The following is a 7,877-nucleotide window of genomic DNA, read 5'->3' on the forward strand; positions in this document are numbered from 1 at the left end:
GTTTTTTTTCCCCACCTTTTTTTATTGTGGTAAAATACCTTTAACATAAAATATACCATCTTAACCATTTCTAAGTGTACAGTTCAGTGGTATTAAATATATTTATAACGTACAACCATCATCACTATCTATCTCTGAAACACTTTTCTTCTTGTGAAACGGAAACTCTAAACCCATTAAACAATAACTCCCCACTCCCCCAATCACTGGCAAACACCATTCTACTTTGTCTCTATGATTTTGGCTACACTGAGTATTTCATATAAGTGGAATCATGCAGTGTTTGTCTTTTTGTCACTGGCTTATTTCACTCAGCATAATATCCTCCAGTTTCATTCATAAGGGTGTTGGGTTTTATCAAATTATTTTTCTGTATCAGTTGAGATGATCATGTGGTTGTTTTTCTTCATTCCGTTAATACAGTACATTACATTGATTAATTTTTATATGTTGATCCACCCTTGTAATTCCAGGGATAAATCTCACTTGGCCGTGAAGTATGATTCTTTTAATGTGTTGCTGGATTCAATTTTCTAGTATGTTGGGGCATTATAGTGGTGGTGGGGGGGAAAGGGTTATTATGGGATTATATGAAACCATATGTGTGAAATTTCTGAAAATTGTAAAGCACTATAGAATTTAAAGAATCTTTTATTAAATTAAAAAAAGAGGGGCATCCCCGGTGGCACAGTGGTTGAGAGTCCGCCTGCCGATGCAGGGGACACGGGTTCGTGACCCGGTCCGGGAAGATCTCACATGCCGCGGAGCGGCTGGGCCCATAAGCCGTGGCCGCTGAGCCTGCGCGTCCGGAGCCTGTGCTCCGCAACGGGAGGGGCCACAACAGTGAGAGGCCCACATACCGCAAAAAAAAAAAAAAAAAAATTTAGAAGTTTTCAGCTCTTATTTCTTCAAATATTCTTTCCCCCCATTTCTCTTCCTCCTCTCTTTCTGAGACTTCCATTATGCATATGTAAATAACGTATGCTTGGTGGTGCCTCACAGATTAGGCTCTATTCATTTTTTTCATTCTTCTTTTTTTTTTTCTTTCTGCTTCTCAGACTGGGTAATCTCAATTGACTTATCTTCAAGTATGCTGCCTCTTTCTCCTACCTGCTCAAATCTGCTGTTGAACTTCACTAGTGAATTTTTCATTTCAATTAGAATTCTTCAACCCTAGAACTTCTGTTTGTTTCCTTTTTATAACTTCTGTCTCTTTATTGCTATTCTCTATTTAGTGTGATGTTCTCATGGTTTCCTTTAGTTCTTTGCACATGGTTTCCTTTAGGTCTTTGAAAATCTTTTAAATAGTTGATTTAAAGTCTTTGTTTACTAAATCCAGTATCTGTGTTTCCTCAAGGACAGTTTTTTTTCCCCCATGTATAGGTCACGCCTTCTTATTTCTTTGCATGCATTGTAACTTTGGTTCTAAACTGGACATTTTTAGTATTATAATGTAGCAACTCTGGAAATCAGATTCTTTACCATGCGAGGCCTTGTTCTTGCTGCTTGTAGTAGAAATTGTTTGTTAGTTGATTAACTTTTCTGAACTAATTTTGTAAAGTTTAGTTTTTGTTGTCTGTGGCCACCGGAGTCTTTCCCATTAGCTTAGTGGTCAGCTAGTGATTTGACAGAGATTTCCTTAAATGCCTGGAACAACAGCCATAAAAGTCTTTGCAGATGAGCCTGTATGTATGTTGGGACATACCTTTAAATACTCAGCCAGGCAGTTTACAACTGCTTTAGCCTTCATTTCCTGCTTGCTCAGAGCCTGAAGATCAGCTAGACATGAGATCTTACAGCCTTCTCGTGTCTTTTCTGAGCATGCTTCCAGCCCTGGGCAGGCATGTGGACTTCTAGTCCCATGAATAGGTAGGCGCTTTTCAAAGCCCTTATCCCTAGAGCATCTCATTCTCCAGCCTTTCTTCCTAAGCTTTTTGGTTTGTTTGTGGTTTTCTCCAAATGTTACCCAGATGACAGCATCTAATACAATAGACTTTACATACTTTCAATAAATGCCCCCAAGGTAACAGAGAGTTCTGAATTGGGAAAAATAAGGTTAGCCCTTTGAGCCAGACCTCCAGGGAACCACCAGAGAGGTCAAAACAAACAACCTCAGTTCTTTCAGTAGAAGGTCCATTCCACTCCCTCTAATGCTAAGAACAGGAATGCAGCCTGTTGTCTTCAAGGCTACCACAGAGCTGAGGAGTGGGGGATGGGCCAGGGTAAGTTAAAATATCATAAAATTCTCTTACTGGAATTCAGCTACTTATTTCTTGATTAAGTGTTCACCTGGTTGCTGTAAACTTGTTTTGTTTCCAGAGTTCTGAGAAAGTTGATTCTGACAGTTTTGCAGTTTATTAGTTGCTTTTGTGAAGAGATGAACTCTTGGAGTTCCCTACTCCATTTTCACTGACCTCCTCAGTCTTTTTTTTTTAAACACAGAATATTTTTACATAAAAATAATTATTTGGTATTTCAATTTTTTGCATCTTTTTCTCTTGATGTTATGCCATAAATATTTCTGTTTACCTGTATTATTCTTCATTAGTATCCATTTTAGTAGATCATTTAGCAAATAGTTATTGGGTACCACTTACCTGGTGGTCACTCTATGGGGACTGAGTATACAAAAATGAGTAAAACAAGGCCCTGCCCATATGGAGCTTATATTCTAGAAGGGAGAGAAATAAGAGTCCTATAAATATTCATTCCTTTTGAATGCTGTATAATATTCCATCATAAGAACCTAACTCGGATAGGATGAAAAATGTCCCCTCCTCCTTAATATCAAGTCCTAATCCCAGAAACTTGTAAATGTTATCTTATATGGAAATGGGGTATTTGCAGATATGATTAAGTTCAGGGTCTTGGGATGTGGAGATTGTCAGGATTATCGGAGTGGGCCCTAAATGCAACCACATGTGTCCTTTTAAGAGGGAAGAAGAGGGAAATTTGACACATACAGAAGAGGAAAAGGCAATGTGACAATAGAGGCAGAGACTGGAGTGAAGCCAACAAATGTCTGCAGCCACCAAAAGCTGGAAGGAGCAAGGAATGTATTCTCCCCTAGACCCTCCAGAGGAACACAGACCTAGCAACATCTTGATTTTGGCCTACTCACACTAATTTTGGCCTCCAAAATGGTAAAAATCAATTTCTGTTGCTTGAAGCCACCTAGTTTGTGGTAATTTGTTGCAGTTACCATAGAAACTAATACAGACGTTTGGAACTGAGAGTGGGCTGCTGCTGTAACAGATAGCTAAAATCTGGAGATGGCTTCGCAATTGGGTAATGGGTAGAGGCTGGAAGAATTTTGAGAAGCATGATAGAAAAAGCCAAGATTGCCTTGAACAAACTATTGGTAGAAATATGGATGTTTAAGGCTCTGCCAGTGAGGGCTCAGACCAGAATGAGGAAAATGTTACTGGAAACCGAAGGAGAGGTGATCTCTGTTATACAGTAGAAAAAGTCTAGCTGAATTGTGTCCTACAGTGGTGAGGAGCAGCATTTTAAGTGATGAACTTGGATTTTAGCTGAAGCAATTTTGAAGAAAAATTTTAAAGATGTGGCCTGGTTTCTTCTTGCTGATTACAGTAAACTGTAGAAAAAAGTATATTGAGAAAAGAACTGTTATGCAAAAAGGAACCAGTACTTGATTTTGGAAATTTGCAGCCTATCCAGGTTGCAAAAGATGTTAAATTAGGTGATTTACTGTTAGAAAACTGTGCTCTAGAGAGAAGGCCATAGGTGTGGTTGGACAGCCTTCTGCCGGTGCTGAGGATATTAGGTGTATGACCCATGGATCCACTCAACCATCTCAGCAGAAGCCAGGGATAAAAGATGATATTTTCCAGGAAAGATCTGTGGGAGACTCTAATGATGTGAGTCTCTGTGACATACAAAGGAGACCCATAAGGCCTTGGAGAATGTTATACCAGCAGAAATGCTGCCACAGCTTGAACTGAAGGGAACAGACGCAATGAAACGAAGAAAGCTGTTGGACTCCCCAAATTCTACCGGCAGAAGATGGGTTTATAAAACTATTCAGCTTCAACCATTTGCTTGCCTTTAAGAAAAAGGAAAAATGACTCAAAGGGAAGAGGCTCAGGCCCAGAGGGCAGAGCCTCAGGCCTAGAAATCAGAGCCAAGGATGCAGAGGCTGGAACTGTGAAAGACAGATTATTCCTAGGCCTTGAAAAAACTAATGAAATTTGCCCTTTATCTCTTCCATTTTCTTTCTTTTGGAATAGGAATGTCTATAACTGTTATACTGTGCCTGTCCCACCATTGTATTTTGGGAACAGACAACTTATTTCTAGTTTCACGGTTCCAGAGATGGAGAGGAATTTTTTCCCCAGAATAAATCATACCCAGAGTCTCACTTATTCTAGGTTTAGATAATGAGATTAGGGATTCTGAGCTGATTATATTTAGATGAGATTTTGGATTTGAGTTGATATTTTGATGGATTAAGACTTCTGAAGATGTTGGGATGGGTTAAATGTATTTTGCTTGTGTTAAAGGAGAACATTTTGGGGCCAGGGGGCAGACTCCGGAAGGGTGAAAAATACCTCCCTCCCAAAAGATCCTAATTCCTGAAACCTATTAATGCTGTGTTATATGGAAACAGGGTCTTTGCAGATGTGATTCAGTTAAGGATCTTGAGAGGAGGAGATTATCTTGTGGTATCAAGGTGGGCTCTAAACGCAATCATGTGTGTCATAAGGGGGAGGCAGAAGACAGACAAAAGAGAAGGCAATGTGAAAATGATGGAGAAATTGTGAGGCTGTGAGACAAGGATGCCAGCCACCACCTTAAGCCAGAAGAAGCAAAAAACAAGTTGTCCCCTACAGCCTCCAGAGGAAGCATGGACCTGCTAACATCCTGATTTTCGTCCCGTGATACTAATTTTGGACTTCTTGCATCCAGAATGGTGGAGGACAAAATTTCTGTCGTTTTAAGCCTCTGTAACTTTTTAGAGCTGCTGTAGGAAGCTAATATGATACCACAATGCATTTATCCAGTCTCTGTTCATTGGACATTTGGATTGCTATTATGAATAGCCTTGTACATGTTTCCTGGTGCCAATGTGCTTGAGTTTTACCAGTTTACACTCCTACCAACGCTATAGCTCCTGTTGATCCACATTTTGTTTATCATTTGGTATAATCAGATTTCTTAATTGTTGCCAATCCTAGTGAGTATGAGATAGTGTCTCACTGTGGTTTTATTTGAATTTCCCTGATTACCGATGTGATTCAAATTCTTATTGGCCATTTGTAACGACTCTTCTATGAAATGCATGTTCACGTCTTTGCCTATTTTTCTAATGAATTATTTTATGCATTTTTATTGACTTATAGGTGTTGCTTTTATAGTCTAGATACTAAAATTTTGTTGGTTATGGCTTATCTTTTTACTAGCTGTTCCTTCTGGGCTTTACGCATTCTCATGTTGCTAAATAACATGTGTATACCGACAACTTTTTTAAAAATTTATTTATTTAATTTATTTATTATTTTTGGCTGCATTGGGTCTTCATTGCTGCACGCGGGCTTTCTCTAGTTGCGGCGAGCAGGGCTACTCTTTGTTGCGGTGCGTGGGCTTCTCATTGCGGTGGCTTCTCTTGTTGCGGAGCACGGGCTCTAGGCACGCGGGCTTCAGTAGTTGTGGCTGGCGGGCTCTAGAGCGCAGGCTCAGTAGTTGTGGCGCACAGGCTTATTTGCTCCGCGGCATGCGGGATCTTCCCGGACCAGGGCTCGAACCCGTGTCCCCTGCATGGGCAGGCGGATCCTTAACAACTGCACCACCAAGGAAGCCTGACAACTTGTTATTAATTGTTTAATCTATTGACTTATTTAGTAGATGAGGATTTAATTCTCTGATACCACTGCGGGTTAAAAATTAGTGTTCAAGTGAATATTTGGCGTTTATATATTTATGCCTACTCAAATATTACTCATAGCTGAGCACTAATATGACTATATTTTGTACTTTTAGTTTTCCCTAAAGTTAGTAACTGTCATTTTTTAAAATTGTTCAGGTTTCTTTGTACCTAGTGCTCGTTCTTCCCACACCTTCCAGTATTTTCAATCACATCAGTTAACCTATCCATTCCAATGATTTTTCCTTGGAGACATTATTCCTAGTGACCATGGCTCTCCTCTGTCTAGGCCGGTTACTCCCCATACTGCTACACAGCCATCGTCCTGGGGCTTTGCCGTTGTCCTTGGAATAATCTTCCCCATTCACCCGGGTTGGAGTCCTTGTTTTCCTGTATCCTCTTTCTTTCTTATGGTGGCGCGCGAGCTCCAGAGTGCACGGGCCCTGTAGTTTGCAGCACGCGGGCTCTCTAGTTGGGGCATGTGAGCTCAGTAGTTGTGGCGCGCCGGCTTAGCTGCCCCGCAGCATGTGGGATCTTATTTCCCCGACCAGGGATCGAACCCATGTCCCCTGCATTGGAAGGCAGATTCTTTACCACTGGACCACCAGAGAAGTCCCTGTCTGTTCATTATTAAGAATGGGAGCTTAAAAATTGATGGGAAGCTCTAAGCATGTTGACTTTGACCTTCATAGTATGGTGTTCTGATGGGGCATTTCATGGGTAACACTAATCTTAGGGTCTTTAGTCCTCTCTTCCTGGGCTGGCCTGAGTCCCCAGGGAAGGTTCATCCAACCTGCTGCCTGGAGGGTAAAAATCTGGCTGCCACTATTCTGACTGCTTGGTAAGGGAAGAGGGTTTGGGGCTGGGGAAGGGGGAGGTGTCTCCGTTTTCAACTTGTATGCAATCACTTAATCCCCTTAGTCAGCTATTGTCCCAAAGACTCTGTTTTGCTGTCTCCAGAGAACAAGTTTCCAGTCTTATGTTAGACTCAGAAAGGGGAAGTTTCTTAGTGGCAGGAAGTAGGGGAGAGGATACAGGGATCTAAGTTCTTCTCGATCAGCTTTGATCTAGGGCTTCGTGTCTTTACTACCAATGCTAGGGGGCTCTGTTGCTGCCAGTTTCTGATACTTTGCTTCCTTAAATCTACTCAACTGAGAGAGATCTGTTGATACCTCACACTGTAATGACAGATTTGTCTAATTTCCCCCTGTAGCTTTAAGGATTTTTGCTTTAATTATTTTTAGACTTTTTCACTAGGTGTATACTAATATAGAATTGTTATATCTTTTCTGGTGAGTTTAACTTTTATTTTACTTAACACTGTCATCACTTCATTATTACTGCATAGTGACTACCTTTAATAATACTTTTTGTCTTAAAGTTCAGTTATTAATATAGATATACCACCTTTCTTTTGCTCTGTATTTTCTTCATATAACTTTTTTCTTTTTAATAATATGTTTTATTAAAGTATAGTTGATTTACAATGTTGTGTTAATTTCTACTGTACAGAAAAGTGACTCAGTTATACATATATACATACGTATACATATGTACATATATATACATGTGTACATATATACATATACGTACATTCTTTTTCATATTCTTTTCCATTATGGTTTATCACAGGCTATTGAATATAGTTCCCTGTGCTATACAGTAGAACCTTGTTGTTTATTCATATAACTTTTTTCATTCTCAACCTTTTCATATTCTTATGCTTAGGTGGGTCAGGTGTGTGGGTTTTTTAAACTGTTTTAAGCATTTAAGTGTACACTTTAGTGACAATAAATACATTTATATTGTTGTGCAACCATCATCCATCTCCAGAATATTTTCCTCTTCCCAAACTGAAACTCTGAATCCATTAAACAAATGTTGATGTCTATCTGCACTTTACTTTCTTTTTTTAAAGAATCAATTTTATTTATTTTTGGTTGTGTTGGGTCTTCGTTGCTGTGCTCGGGCTTTCTCTAGTGGCAGCGAGCAG

Source organism: Lipotes vexillifer, unplaced genomic scaffold (genome assembly GCF_000442215.2).
Source record: "Lipotes vexillifer unplaced genomic scaffold, Lipotes_vexillifer_v1.1 scaffold1129, whole genome shotgun sequence".
Classification (NCBI taxonomy): domain Eukaryota; kingdom Metazoa; phylum Chordata; class Mammalia; order Artiodactyla; family Lipotidae; genus Lipotes; species Lipotes vexillifer.